Below are 14,844 nucleotides of genomic sequence, written 5' to 3' on the forward strand. Positions count from 1 at the left end.
TTTGTGCTAAGATTTAAAGGTAACTGGGGATTTTGTGAGTAGAAAGTGATTCTGTGAGTTAAAGATTACATTCCAAGCATAGGATGTATAGCTTGAGTAAAAGTACATAGCAAGAACATAAATAGGACTATTAGTCTGGAACATTGAATTCATGAAAAGGGTAGTATGGAATAATCCTGCAAACACAGGTTGGATGCACACTGTGAAGAGCTTTACCAACTGAGCAACACTTTTTGTATTTTATCCTAGAGTTACTAGGGACAATGGGAAGGGTGGTGGTAGTAGTGGTTATGGAATAGGAGACCTGTGTTCTAGGAAGATCATTTTGGCAGCTTTGTGGATGATGGATTGGAAAGTGGAAAGACTCCAGGAAGGGGACCAATAATTAAATTGAGAGATGATGATAGTCTGAACTTGTATTTTGGTTATGTAAGTAAAGGAAACATTTGGGAGAGATGTGAAGGTAGAATGTACAAAACCCTGCAACTGATTGGCTATAGGTGGTTAGAGGGGAAGAGCTGAAGATAAACTTGAGTTTGGAAACTTATTACTAGAAGGATGGTAATGCCTTTGATAGAAATAGGAAATTTAAAAAGAAAAGTCATTTTGGTAGGAAAGACAAGTTCTATTTTAGACACGTTGCATTTTGCATGGCTATGTAATATCCATTTAGCAATATCTGATAGGTGACTTGGGGCTGGAACTCAGGAGAAAGACTAAGGATAATGATCCCATGGGAACTGGTTAGATCACTGAGAGAGAAAAGAAAGAGAAAGGAGAAAAAAAAAGGGCTTATGAGGGGGAAATAGAGAGATACATCCCCAGTTCAGGTAAAGAACATGGATGATGATTAAGGAAAAGAGAATGAAAAGGAACTGCCGGTAAAATAAGAAGAAAAACAAGGGAGAGCCATGTCACAAACACCCAGACAGGAAAGAATATCCAAGAAAAAAGGGTTGTCAATAATATTAAATGTTTCAGATGAGTCATGAAAGGTGCTGCCTGAGAAAAGATCATTACATTTGGTAATTAAAAGATAATTGGTAACTTTAGAGAGGAAAGTTTTAGTTTAATGATGAGATCAAGAGCCAGAGTGCAAAGGATAGAGATATCTGTGAATGAACATTAAGTGCCTACTATGTGCTGGGCACTTGGTAATACAATGTGAGAGAGAGAGACAGAGAGAGAGAGACAGAGAGAGAGAAGTAGGATCAAAGAGAATAGATAGCTTTTCCTAGGAGATTGGCTATAAAAGGGAGGAGGAGAAATATAGGATAATAATTTGAAGCAATGAATGAGTCGAGAGAGGATTTGGGAAAGAACTGGAAATGTTTTTTTTGGGGGAGCAGGGAAAATGTCAGTAGTGAGGGGAAAACTGAAGATATTTATAACTTCTTTGCCTTAATTGTGCTCCTTTTCAGCACTTCTCTTAAGAGTTAAATTTATGAGTTTGAGATGTTACATCTCTCATCCTACTGTTTCCATGTGAACCTTCTGTCCTAATTGTGTGTTGACTCCTTTTGAAATCTACTGTTTGTTCTACTCCCACACCCCCTTTTCTTTCCCTTTTCCTTTCTGAGCCAATTTGTCCCAACAGTACTAATATCTTCACTTATTTTTCATTTTAAATTGCAAAACATCAACCCTTCATTATAAAGCATGTTATTTTGAGATTTATTTTTAAAAAAAGAGTTTGTTTTGTTAGGGAAGATGAATAACTTGACGAGATAATAGGGAAGCATATCTATTTACTGTTAAACATTACCATTTCCAATAAGTGACTATAATATCAACTTAATGTGTTCTATACATCATTCATAGAAGCAGCATCTCTAAATTCTTTGCAGAATCAAATAACATATGACTGATAATGTATAGTACATTTTCCTGGAAATAGTGATATAAAACCTTTGTCTTGTTGCAGTGCTAAATCTTATGGCTAAGTTGTGCAATCATTTAGTTTTTATATAAATATAATTCACTAGTTTGCTATAAGGTAGTTTATAATCCTAAACTCCCTTGCACAATTTTTGCCATTTGTACCTTGAATAAGGCGAGGGGGCTAAATTCCTCAGAAGATATCAATTAAATTAATTTCCTCAACAAAATCAGCTATTTTATTGATTATATTTTAATAACAACTTTGTATTAAGAAATACTGTAATAACTTCAGAATTGATAAAATTATATTAGCAATTTATGAAATTCAATTTTGTATGCACTTAAATTATTATACATTAAAAGGAAAAAATGAAGATTTTTTTAAATGGGTGATAAAGCTAAGAGGTTTCAAAATGTGATATGATAGAAAGTATTGGTCTTGCAGTACTTTTCCATGTTAGTTTACTCATTTGTAAAATACAGATGATATAACGTAGTAATTTACTCATAGGACTGTTATAAAGATCAAGATAATGTATATTAAATACTTTATAAATCCTGAAATATTGTAGTAATGTAAGCCATTATTAGTCATATCATGATACTTAAAATATTATTTGTTCATGCTTAGCCTTCTTCTGAGTAAATTACATTTAAAATAGTTTCCTTAAGTAGTTCTTTTCCATTGTGACATTGTTCTTTGAGAATCCAAATATCATTTTAGATGGTTGGGTTGCATCCCACAAATAAGAATTTTTTACTGTATTTATGCATGTAAGTAGGCAGTATAATGTATTGGAAAGAGCATGGGCTTCAAATCCTTGTTTAACACCTGAGTGATCTTGAGCAGGCCCCTTAACCTCTTTGAGCCTCTGTTTCCTCCTCATTAGAAAGAAATGGCTAGACTGAATTGTCTCTAAGGTCCCTTCCTGTTTTGTCTGTGATTCTATACACTTATCATCATAGAAACCATTCTAAATTCTTATGTTAAACCATAGCTTAGTACTCATTTTCATGTTTAGGAGAGTGCAAATAATATGCCATGGACCAAGTGGGGGAAGAAAAAAAAAACAACAAAAACCTCTCACTCTAATCTCTTGAACATTCTGTTGATCCATGACTCAAATAGGAGAGTATTTACAGTATTTAGCCTCTAGTGAATACTTTGGTTATACTTCTGCAAAAGAAGACTAGGAAGGGAAGGGCAACAAACATGAACAGCTGGCATTACCTTCCTTCTCCATGATTATTCTACCTTTGGGACCAGAGTTACTTAGGGATATAAAGACACATTATTGTGCTCGAAAATTTTGTGAGGAGGAACCAACTTCCTACTTTGCTGAAACTTTGATATGGATGGTGAAATAAATATAAGTGAGATGGGAATGACTGGGAAATGCCTTACTCCTCTAACTGGAAATGTCCAAAAACTTCCAGGAAAGGGACCCGGGATCATTGCCTTACAAATCAATTGGTTTGTAAAAAGAAATGAATGGGTTGATTATACCAAGCTGATTGATAGCCCTTATACTAACTCAAGTTATTTTCACAAGATTTTCATTGTGGATTTGTACCATGCTTCTTTCTGGTCAGTGTAAAGGCATATTTGGCTTTTTGCTTTACAGTTCTGTATGCAGTAGCATTCTTATGAGTGGGTCTCTGTATGTGATTGTTTATCCCTGGCTTCATATTTTGGTTTAATAGTTGAAATAAAAAGCTTGCTCTCTAAAAAAGAATTCCAGAAGCTGATTAAATATCCCCACATGTTGCCTTAGAAGCCAACTTAGGATGATGGTGTTTTATTAGGTCCAAATTTTCAGAAGACAAGTACATTGGAAATAGAATAAAAAGAAAGCAAATATATCCATAAAGCTGACAGGTACAGTATATTAAAGGAATGAGAGTGTTCATGCCTTAGGCCAAAAGATAATTCTAAGGATGATTGCTATTGTTTGCCTCTCATATGAGTTATTGAAAAACACATTATGGAGATCCCTGAATGAAAGTAGTGTAAAGAAACTAAAAAAAATGATTTAAACTATTGATGCCAAGTGGAAAATGACAAGGCAGTTTCATCCAAGGTAGACATTGTTATTAGGAATAAAATCTATGTCTATGCTGAATTATAAGTTATAACTTAGGGACTTTATTTCAACTGTTTCTTAAAGTTTTTTATTTTTAGTTTTCAACATTCACTTTCACAAAATTTTGAGTTCCAAATTTTTCTCCCCATATTGTCCCTCCCCCCACCCCAAGATAGCATGCATTCTGAATACCCCTTCTCCTCATCTACCCTCCCTTCTATCTCTCTCCCCCTTCTCTTATCCCCTTCCCCTTCAATTTTCCTGTAGGGCAAGAGAGATTTCTATACCACATTTCCTGTATATCTTATTTCCCAGTTGCATGTGAAAACAATTTTTTTTAACTTTTGTTTTTAAAACTTTGGGTTCCAAATTTTCTCCCTTCCTCCCTCCCCACCCACCCTCATTGAGAAGGCAAGAAACTTGACACCGGTTATACATGTGTAGTTATGCAAAACACTTCCACAGTAGTCATGTTGTGAAAAACTAAGTATATTTCCCTTCATCCTATCCCGTGCCTCCATTTACTCTATTCTCTCTTTTAACCCTGTCCCTCTTCAGAAGTGTTTGCTTCTGATTACCCCCTACCCCAATCTGCCCTCCTCTCTATCATCCCCCTGCTCTCTTGTCCCCTTCCCCCCACCAATTTTCCTGTAGGGTAAAATAGATTTCCATACCCAATTGAGTGTGAACTTTATTCCCTCCTCAAGCCAAATCCTATGAGAATAAGATTCACTCATTTTGTCTCACCTTCCCCTGTTTCCCCTTTACTGTAAAAGCCTTTTCTTGTCTGTTTTATATGAGTAATTTACCCCTTTCTACCTCTCCCTTTGTCCTTCTCTCCATATAATTCTCTCACCTCTTAATTTTATTCTCCAGATATCACCCCTTCATCTTCAACTTACCCTGTGCCCTCTATCTATCTATACATACATACATATAAATTTTTTTCCTTTCAATTACTCTAATACTGACAAAGGACTCAGGAGTTACAAATATTATTTTTTTCATGCAGGAATGTAAACAGTTCAACCTTAATAAGTCCCTTATAATTTTTCTTTCCTGTTTATCTCTTCATGTTTCTCTTGAGTCTTGTATCTGAAAGTCAAATTTTCTATTCAGCTCTGGTCTTTTCATTAAGAATATTTGAAAGTCCTCTATTTCACTGAATGTCCATTCCCGCCCTCCCCCCCCCCGAAGGATTATGCTCATTTTTGCTGGGTAGGTGATTCTTGGTTGTAATCCTATTTCCTTTGCCCTCTGGAATATTGTATTCCAAGCCCTGGGGTCCCTTAATGTAGAAGCTGCTAAATCTTATGTTATTCTCATTGTGTTTCCACAATACTTGAATTGTTTCTTTCTGGCTGCTTGCAGTATCTGCTCCTTGACCTGGGAACTCTGGAATTTGGCTACAATATTCCTGAGTTTTCCTTTGGGGATGTCTTTCAGGAGGTGATCAGTGGATTCTTTAAATTTCTATTTTGCCCTCTGGTTCTAAAACATCAGGGCAGTATTCCTTGATAATTTCTTGAAAGACGATGTCTAGGCTCTTTTTTGATCATGGCTTTCAGATAGTCCAACAATTTTAAAATTATATCTCCTGGATCTATTTTCTAGGTCAGTTGTTTTTGCAATGAGATATTTCACATTGTTTTCTATTTTTTCATTCTTTTGAATTTGTTTTACACTGTCTTGATTTCTCATAAAGTCACTAGCTTCCAATTACTCTGTTCTAATTTTTAAGGAATATTTTTGTCAGTAAGCTTTTGGACTTCCTTTTCCATTTGGCTAATTTTGCTTTTTAAGGCATTCTTTTCCTCGTTGGCTTTTTGGACCTCTTTTGCCATTTAGGTTAGGTTATTTTTTGAGGTGTTATTTTCTTCATTGGTTTTTTTGGGGGGTCTCCTTTAGCAAACTGTTGACTTGTATTTCATGATTTTCTTGCATCACTCTCAGTTTTTCCTCTACTTCTCTTACTTGCTTCTCAAAATCCTTTTTGAGCTCTTCCATGGCCTGGGACCAATTCATATTTCTCTTGGAGGCTTTGGATGTAGGAGCTTTGATTTTGTTGTCTTCTTCTGGTTGTATGTTTTGATCTTCTCTGTCACCAAAGTAAGATTCTATGGTCTAACTCTTTTTGTGCTGCTTGCTCATGATCCCAGCTGATTATTTGAGTTATAAACTCTTTGTGAAGGTAGGGGTCTGCTTCCAGTGTGGAGAATATACTGACCAAACTTTGAGGGTTTTGTGCAGCTGTTTTCAGAGATACTTCTAGGGACCTATAAATTTTCAATTTCTTCCAAGGTGATGTGATGAAGGGCAAGGTGTTTACTCCTTTCCTGGCCTGTGCTCTGGTGTATGAATGACCACAAGCACTCTTTTCTATCTTGGAACTGTGAGGATTCCCTCTCCACCACCACTACAAGCTCTACTAAGCCAGCACTCCTCCTTGACCCAAGACTGACACCCAGAACTGTGACCCAGATCCAAGCACAGGCAAAGCAAGAGAATCCTGCACCAGCAGAGAGATCCCTGCAATCCCTCTCTGATCAGCCACTGATTTCCCTCTCAGTCTGTGGCCCAGAAGCTGAGGAGGCAGCTGCCACCCTGCGGCTGTGGTCAGGACTGGGGCTGGAACCTCACTACTCTTCTCTCTCACCACAGACGCAGACTTTTCCTACTGACCTTCTAAGTTGTCTTTGGCATTAATGGGTTGAGAAGTCTGGAAACCACCACAGCTGCCTGTGGTTCAGTGCTCTGAAGCCTGCTCCAGGTTTGCTAAGGCCTGCATGGCCACGCTGAACTGCATTTCTCTCCCAGCCCGGCACGATATACCTTTCCAATCAACCGTCCATGTTGTCTTGGGCTAGAAATTTGTTTCACTCTGTCTTTTTGTGAGTTCTGCTGCTTTAGAATTTGTTTAGAGCCATTTTTTACAGGTATTTGCAGGGGTTTGGGGGAGAGCTCAAGCAAGTCACTGCCTTTACTCCACCATCTTGGCTCTGCCCCCAACTGTTTCTTGCTTCTCAAATTTATCATCTATTCAATGGCTAACAAGTCACAAAAATGTGATTGTGTTATGCTATGACCTTGGTCATTCTTTTCTTTAGATAAACTAACTAAAAATAATATTTTTCCCCTTATGTGGGGAGTTAATACAATTGTGTATGGATCTTATTTCTTTCTCCAATGTGTACATTTGCAGTTGGTTTTCCATCCCAACCTCACTTTCTGAAACAATCTGACTTGGTACACCTTTAATATACTAAAGAGTGATACAGATGGAAAACAGCATGCAATATCTGTTCTGTCTAGAGGAAATTAGTTTGATTCCCAGGTCCATTCAGTAGTCAAGGTTCCAAGGCATCAAAATAATGAGTTTGGAAACATCAGGATGTTGGGAAAGGATACTATTTGCATTGCATTCAACTGAAAGTGTTTCTCTGCTAAGCCATTTCTGGATATTTCCAAGTTAAAATTTTTCAGTGATATAGATGCCTAAAAAGAACACTTGCACGTAGTAAACCCAGAATTTTACCAGGACATCCTTTGAAACTTCTTAATATAAAATTTATGTTTCATAAGGAGATTTAAAGTTCCCTTCATGCTTCATACAAGGGCAAGAACTATCTGGAGAGTAAGATTAAGAGAAGTCCTGTAAGTTATAAAGAGGAAAAACTTACCATCAATCATGCATATCTACAAAAAAAATGGGTTACCTTGGGAGGAGATAAGCTCTTCTTCCTTTGAGACCATCAAGGAAAGACTTGATAGCAGTACATTGTATATTATATAGAAGAGATCTATTTTCAGTGACAGGTTGGACCAGATGGTCTCTGAATTTTGTTCTGACTCTGAAATTCTGTTTTTTTGTGAAGAGATTAAGGAAACCTTCAGCATGCTGGGTGGACTTCCTATGGAAGATTTGTGGGAGGACATGGATAAGAGTAAGACAGTATAAGAGTATAGATGAATTACAATCTTCATCCTTGGATGGAGTAATATGTGAATCCTAAAGTTATAAATTTAAACCTGGAAGTATACTAAGAAGTCATCAAATCCGAAGTCCCAAGATACACTCAAGATATGACTATTCAATTGTTAAAATATATGCAAATTATACATGGTTGTATAATCACACAACTATACAAACTGATCTAGCTCTATATTATCTATTATATTATTTATTTTTATATAGTTATCAAATTTTGCAAAAATTAAAAAATTGTAGGATGAAAGGAAGGGGAAAGAAAAAAAGAAGGGAATAAGCATTTATATAGTGCCTACTATGTGTCAGTCACATAATAGAAATACTGTCTTATTTGATCCTCACAACCTTGTGAGGTAGGTACTATTTTTGTTTTCATTTTACACTTAAGGAAACTGAAGCAAAGAGAGGATAAATGACTTACCCAGGATCACATAGTTTTTAAATATCAGAGGCAAGATTTGAACTTAGGTCTTCCTAACTTCAGGTCAAGAGCTCTATCAACTGCACCACCTAACCACTTCATGGATAACTGCTGTTAATTGAACTAATGTATTTGCTATTTAATTTAATACTTGAGGGATTTCTGATCTCATTAATGTGGACATTCCTTATCCTGGTATAAGTGACAATCATTCTCTTTTTTATTTCATTGGATTCTTTTCCATATGCTTCCATAAAATCTCTCACAAAATTTCTGCCCAAAGTGCTGCAGGCCTTCTTTTAAGTGTTTCAATATTTCAAGAACAAAAGTGTAACATAAGATGCTCACTTATTATCTCTCATTATCTACAAGTCTATCTATAACTACTACTTATAAGTCCACCTCATTTCATATCAAATGATATGAAATGTTTAGTACTGTACCTGAAACATAATACTGTCTTAACAAATGTGTACTGATTGATTGATAACTTTTGCACTTTTTTTGTTTTGTTGTTTGGCATGATTGACAACATGCTACATCTTTCTTTCACCTTCTTAGAGTGTTTCCATTGCCCTTTGAGTTACTTACAATTGTGATTCTTCTGAGATCATGACTATCAATGATTTAGAGGCATTCAACATAATTTTAAAACATTGATATTTTTAAAAATGATTTTTTCTGGCAAAGAAAAGCATGGGATCATCAAAATTACAATATTTATCTTTATATATGATCTAAGCTTTTCTTTTCCATTTTGAACTTGGATTTTCTACATGTGTACTGATGAATTAACTGATCTCTCTTGATAGATTGTGAGATAAGCAGAAAAAAATTGTGAAATTTTGGATATGTTTCACTTAAGATGATTACAGGAAATATAGTTTGAGAAATCCATTATGCAGTTGTACATGCAAGACTTCAAGTTAGGAGAGAGAAAGTTGATAAGTAGAACTGAGAATCATGTATTTAAAGATGATAATTGATTCCATAGGAATTGATAAGATCACCAAGTAATAGAGAGAGGAGGCTTGAGAACACCTAAGTTTAAAAAGTATAATCTGGATAAGGATATAGCAAAGTCATCCTGAGAAGGAGCAGTCAGAAAGGCATGAGAAGAACCAAGAGAGGGAATTGTTAAAAACAAAACCATAAAAAATAGAGAAGAGGGGATAAAGGAAAAGAGGGAGATGAACAGCTGTGGAAAACTAACTGTATTTCCCTTCATCCTATCCCACCTCCTGTTTATTCTATTCTCTCTTTTGACCCTGTACTTCCTCAGAAGTGTTTGCTTCTGATTATCCCCTCCCCCAATCTGGCCTCCCCTCCATCATCCCCCCGCTCTCTTACCCCCTTGCCCCCTATTTTCCTGTAGGGTAAGATAGTTTTCCATACTCAATTGAATCTCTTTCGGGAGGTGATTGGTGGATTCTTTCCATTTCATCTTTTCCATTTCTATTTTACCCTCTGGTTCTAGAACATGGGGGCAGTATTCCTTGATAATTTCTTGAAAGATGATGTCTAGGCTCTTTTTTTGATCATGGCTTTTAGATAGTCCAATAATTTTTAAATTATCTCTCTGGGATATATATATTTTTTTGTCTATAAGCATTGCTGTTTTTTTATTAATTTATTTTGATTTATCAACAATCACTTCCATAAGCTTTTGAGTTTTAAATATTTCTCTCCCTCCCTTCCTACATCCCTCCCCAAGATGATGAGTGATCTGATATAGGCTATACATACCCATTCCTATTAAACATATTTTCACATTAGTGATTTTGTAAGTAAGAATTAGAACCTATAGCAGGAACCACTAGATAGAAGAAACAAAACACAATAGAAAAAAAATAGCAAATAGTATGCTTCAATCTGGATATGGATAGCATGTTCCATCATGAGACCTGTGGAGATGTCTTAGATTCTGGATTTATTTTCCAGGTCACTTGCTTTTCCAGTGAGATATTTCACATTGTCTTCTATTTTTTTCATTCTTTTGGTTTCATTTTACAATGCCTCACTAGCTTCCAATTGTTCCATTCTAATTTTTAAGGAAGTATTTTCTTCAGTGAGCTTTTGGACTTCCTTTTCCATTTGTCCAGTTCTGCTTTTTAAGGCATTCTTCTCCTCATTGACTTTTTGGACCTCTTTTGCCATTTGGGTGAGACTATTTTTGAGGTGTTATTTTCTTCAATTTTTTTTGGGTCTCCTTTAGCAAACTGTAGACTAGTTTTTCATGATTTTCTTTCCTCACTCTCATTTCTCTTCCCAGTTTTTCCTCTACTTCTCTTACTTGCTTCTCAAAATCCTTTTTGAGTTCTTCCATGGCCTGGGACCAATTCATATATTTCTTGGAGGCTTTGGATGTAGGAGCTTTGACTTTGTTGTTTTCTTCTGGTTGTATGTTTTGATCTTCTTTGTCACCAAAGTAAGATTCCATGTTCTGACTAATTTTTGCACTGCTTGCACATGATCCCACCCAATTACTTGAGTTTTAAACTCTTTGTTAAGGTAGGGGTCTGCTTCCAGGGTGGAGAATGTACTATCCCAAGCTTTGGGAGTTTTGTGCAGCTCTTTTCAGAGATACTTCTAGGGACCTTAAATTTTCAGTTCTTCCAAGGTGGTATGATCAAGGGTGAGGTGTTACTCCTTTCCTGGCCTGTGCTCTGGTTTATGAGTGACCACAAGCAATCTTTTCTGCCTTGGAACTGTGAGGAGGATTCCCTTTCCACCACCACCAGAAGCTCCACCACGTCAGCACTCCTCCTCTCCCCAGGACCACCAGCCAGAACAGTGACCCAGATTCAAGCACAGGCAAAGCAAGAGAATCCTGCCTCAGCACCAGCAAAGACATTCCTGCAGTGCCTTTCTGATCAGCCACTCAATTCCCCCTCAGTCTGTGGGCCAAAAGCTCTGGAAGCAGCTGCCACCCTGGGACAGCGTGGGGCCTGGGGCTGGGACCTAATTTCTCTCTCACCTCAGTCACAGACTTTTCCTACAGACTTTCTAAGTTGTCTTTGGCATTTGTTGGTTGGGAAGCCTAGAAACCACCACAACTGCCCGTGATTCAATCCTCTGAGACCTGCTCCTGAGGCCTGTTTTGCCTGCACACCCAAGATGAACTGTGTTTCCCTCCTAGCATGGTGCAATACACTTTCTAATGAATCATCCAGGTTTTCTTGGGCTGGAAATTTGTTTCACTCTCTCTTTTTCTGGGTTCTGATGATCTAGAATTTGTTTAAAGCCATTTTTACAGGTATTTGGAGGGGTTTGGGGGAAAGTGAAGCAAGTCTCTGCTTTTACGCTGTCATCTTGGCTCCACCCCCAGTAAAGTCCAGATTTTTTTTTAAAGCATGAGGATTAAGAAAAGGCCAGTAGAAATGAATATTAAGAGATCATGGGTAATTTTGGAGAGATCAGTTTCAGTTGAATGAAGAGCCAAATGGAAGCTAAACTAGACTATTTAGAAGAGTGAGGGGAAATTAATTGTAGGCACCTATTGTAGAATACCTTCTCAACAATTTTGGCTGTAAAAAGGATGAAAAAAAATAGGAAGTAGCTAGTGGGTATACGTGGATCAAAAGTGGATTTTTTTATCTGTTTTCAGAGTGTAAGAAAATTCAAATGTGTTTGAGGGTAGCAGGAAAGCAGCCAGAGGACAGAGAGATTGAAAATTAGTAAGAAAGTAGGAAAGATTAATGAGAGACTATAGATGATGGAGGGGGGATTTTTTGAAGAAAACAAAATGGAATGACATTAAACATCCTTGCCAAAGGTTTTGCCTTGGTAAGGAGAAGGGCTACCTCTTAACTTAAGTAAGATTCTTTTGTGGTTCTCTTTCCCAATAAATTTCCATTTTCTTCAATCTCCTCTTTATTTTTATCCCCTTTGAGATCTCACTTAAGTGCTTTTACATACTCCTTTGTAATTATCTCCACATATATTTGGAGTGGTAGAACTTTTTAATGCCAAATTTGAGCTTTCTATTCTATCCTATTTATGTGATATTCCATTATTTTTTTTTTTAATTTCATTACAAGGGGCAGCTAGGTGGCACAGTAGATAGAACATCAACCCTGGAGAAAGGACCTGAGTTCAAATCTGGCCTCGTACACTTATTAGTTATGTGACCCTGGGCAAGTCACTTAACTCCAATTTCATAAAAAAAAAGACTAGTTATTTAAGCAATGGATACCATCTAGTGTCATAATTTTATAAATTGAGGGGATGCCTATAAATTGAGGAATGACTGAATAAGTTGTGCTATATGGATGTAATGGAATACTATTATGCTATAAGAAATAATGAGCAACCAGACTTCAGAAAAACCTGGAACGACTTATATGGACTGATGCTGAGTGAAGTATGCAGAAACAGGAGGACGTTGTACATAGTAACAGCCATGTTGGGCAATGATTACTGTTGATAGACTTATCCCTTCTCAGAAATGCAAGGATCTAAGACATCTCCAAAGGTTTCATGATGAAAAATGTTTTCTATATACAAAGAACGAACTATGGAGTTTGAATGCAGATCGAAGCATAATATTTGCTATTTTTTTTCTTTTGTTGTGTTTCATTTCCTCTTTCTGCTGATTCCTCCTATTGGGTTCTAATTCTTACTTACAACATCAGTAATGTGAAAATATGTTTAATAGGAATGTATTTGTATAGCCTATATTAGATTGCGTGCTGTCTTAGGGAGGGAGGGGGAGAAAAATTTAAAACCCAAAATCTGATGGAAGTGATTGTTGAAAACTAAAAATAAATTAATTAATAAAAAATCTCATCACATCTTCCCCTCCCCTTGTGTATTTTTTTTAAGTTTTAAAATTAATTTATTTTAAATTTACTTCTATTTAATATTTTGGTTATTTTGGCAGCAACACTGCTTTCTTTTATATCTCACTCTTAGAAACAGAAATTCATAATTCAAGAATGGTCATGGCATCATAGTCATTCTGTATCCTCACATATGAGGTTTGTTTCTGCCTGCTCTCTTTACCAACATTATTAACTGCTCCTAATATCAGACTATATTATTTCTCTTATTCTTCTCCCACCCTATACCCTTACTGTCTGTTAGTAAGAAACTTACTTTTCTTTTCTAGAAGTTGGGTGTAGTCTTTTTAAAGCTTTTATTTGTTTTTTTTTTAGAGAAAGGTGGATAAGGAGTTGAATGTCTCTCTCTGTAGGTGGTAACAAAGGCGTTCAGCTTGCTGATGTATGACTTGATACTACTAGTAGTAGACCTTGTCAAGTAATGGAGTACATCTGACAAAAACTGAGAAGAATGAATTTATAGGAGAGTAATCAATCTGAACAAGAAAATTATAATTGAAATTTGATGGGGATGGAGAAAATGACCAGAATACACTGAAAATCAGATTTTATGGAGGGGAAAAATTGTTATGATAAAGAATAATAATAGTGCACTAGATTTTGTGTATTTCTCATAAGGACACTACTTATAAGTAAATAGATGTAGGAGTAATACAGACTCAGATGTCTGGAGGTGATTAGAATAATAGCTAGGTACTTTATTAAGGCAATAACCAATTAATACATTTATTAAGCACCTCCTATATGCCGGACACTGGGGACATACATACATTCAATGAAAACATCTTTACTCATAAGGCAGTTGCATTCTAACAGGAAAAAAAAACCAAGCATATATTGAAAAAAATATAAAGAGAATAAACAAAAGCAGGCCTCAGCTGCGAGTCTCTTTCTACTAGAATCAAAGCCTAAAACAAATCCGTGACTTGCTTTGGTGACAGATGTAGCTTTTTGAAGTCTGATGAAATAAACAGGGATTTTTTTTTGTTCTGGATGTAATTGTGATCAACATGGAAGAAAAGATTGGGCTGTGTTAATAATGAACACCTAAGGAAAGGAATGATAATGAAGAATGCCTCTACCTTTTAGCAGAGGGGTGTTAGAATAGTGATACAGAATGGTTCATATGTTTTCAAATATTTTTGATGTGTTATTTTTGCTTTACCATGCTTATTTGTTATAATAACAGCTTCCATTTTTGTGTATGGGTAGTAAAAGATACTAAAAAAAGAAAGAAAATAGCATTAATAAAAGTATAAAAATACACAGAACAAACAAAAATAATTTCATAAGCAGATATAAATGAGTCAATTTTGGAATTACTATGTTAAATTTAACACACCCAAATTACACGTAGCAGAATTTCACTACTTCATAGACTATCATCTTTTTGTTCTTTTCATATCAAAATGTTCTTGTTAAATGATTTTTAAAGTATTTAATAAAAAAAGAAAATTAAACTCTAAGGAGAAAGTGACCATGTCACATTGGATTTTGTAACAGTGAGGAATGGCATATTTAGTCATATACACTACAATTTAGAGATGCAAATATTAAAATTATTCAGAAATATAGTGACTTTAAAAGGTAGTATGGTTTTAAATGGAATAGAAGTCTCAGAAAATAAGG

The sequence above is a fragment of the Vombatus ursinus genome, unplaced genomic scaffold (assembly GCF_900497805.2).
Source record: "Vombatus ursinus unplaced genomic scaffold, bare-nosed wombat genome assembly UNPS02014774.1, whole genome shotgun sequence".
Taxonomy (NCBI): Eukaryota; Metazoa; Chordata; class Mammalia; order Diprotodontia; family Vombatidae; genus Vombatus; species Vombatus ursinus.